Raw genomic sequence first — 1,272 nt, 5'->3', positions numbered from 1 at the left:
GAAGAATGAGTGGTTTGACTCATTGAGTCGACATAGCCCTCAACTCTCTTCTCCTTCCACACTCCTCTTCCTTTCTTCTACTTCTTATGTATCTTTCCATCTCTTCTCCTCTAACTTGAACAGAGACGCTCTTATCAGCCAACGGCCAGTGTTAAATCATGAGACAAATGAGTCAGTGATTCAATCCCAAGTCAACGAGTTAGCGATCCAATGACTCAACGACATCTCTCTCTCTCTCTCTCTCTCTCTCTCTCTCTCTCTTTCTCTCTCTCTCTCCTTCCTTTCTTTCTTCTTCCTATCCTATCTTACAAATTAAAACACACTAGCACAATCAATCCCACAACAACACTAGAAATTCGGCATCAAAATAGATGACTGAATTAACTCAGTACTTTACTCGGCAGCTAATAGAGTCCCGGCTAGTGACTTCCCTTTCCTCTCCCCCTTCTTTCCCTGCCTTTCTACCCTCTCTCTAGAAGTCCAGAGATTCCTTGAACCAAAATGGAGACTGGACAGGGACTCAGAGAATGGACTGAGTCACGCCAGTGAGTCCAAACTCAATAGCGAGTTGACTTAAGTTCCCTGCTCTCTTACTGATTCTCTCCTTCTTCTTTCATCCTGTCTTCCTTCTACCTTTTCTTTTTTGTCTTCTCTACTCGACCAACAACTCAGACAAAATCGCACCAGCGACTCGGATGAGTCAACCTAGTATGGGAAGATTCAGGCGCTCACTCCATCCCATTTTCTCTTTTCTCCTTCTCTTTTCTCATTTTGTTTTCTTTTTCTCTCTTTCTTCTTCTAACTCAGTCAAATAGGGGCTGGATTCAGCCCGAGCTTAGCCCAGATGCAACTGACTCAACCCACGACTCGGCCGAGTCCACCTAGTGCAACAGGACAAAGTCTCTCTCTTTCTCTCTCTCTCTCTCTCTCTCTCTCTCTCTCTCTCTCAGGCTTTCTATTTTTGGAAAGAGAAGCCTTAAAAGACAAGTTTATAAGCGGCTCTCTACCCGTATTCTAGATGGTTCGAAAAGCAACTAATCTATGGGATTAATTACTCCTAAGTGAGGTTAAACCCAAGCACAACAAAATGATCTATCCCCAAAATCGACCAAGATTGCTTGTATGGCACTAATCTAATGCTACATTTGGATTTCTGACATCATGGACCATTAGATGGATAACCCTAATTAGGAAATGGGCCCCACCAAATTGTGATGGTTTTCTCAGTCGATTGAGGAAGATGATCCTAGTGATCATGGTAGAACTCGATCG

The sequence above is a fragment of the Magnolia sinica genome, chromosome 7 (assembly GCF_029962835.1).
Source record: "Magnolia sinica isolate HGM2019 chromosome 7, MsV1, whole genome shotgun sequence".
Taxonomy (NCBI): Eukaryota; Viridiplantae; Streptophyta; class Magnoliopsida; order Magnoliales; family Magnoliaceae; genus Magnolia; species Magnolia sinica.
Note: the sequence above shows the minus strand (reverse complement) of the source record.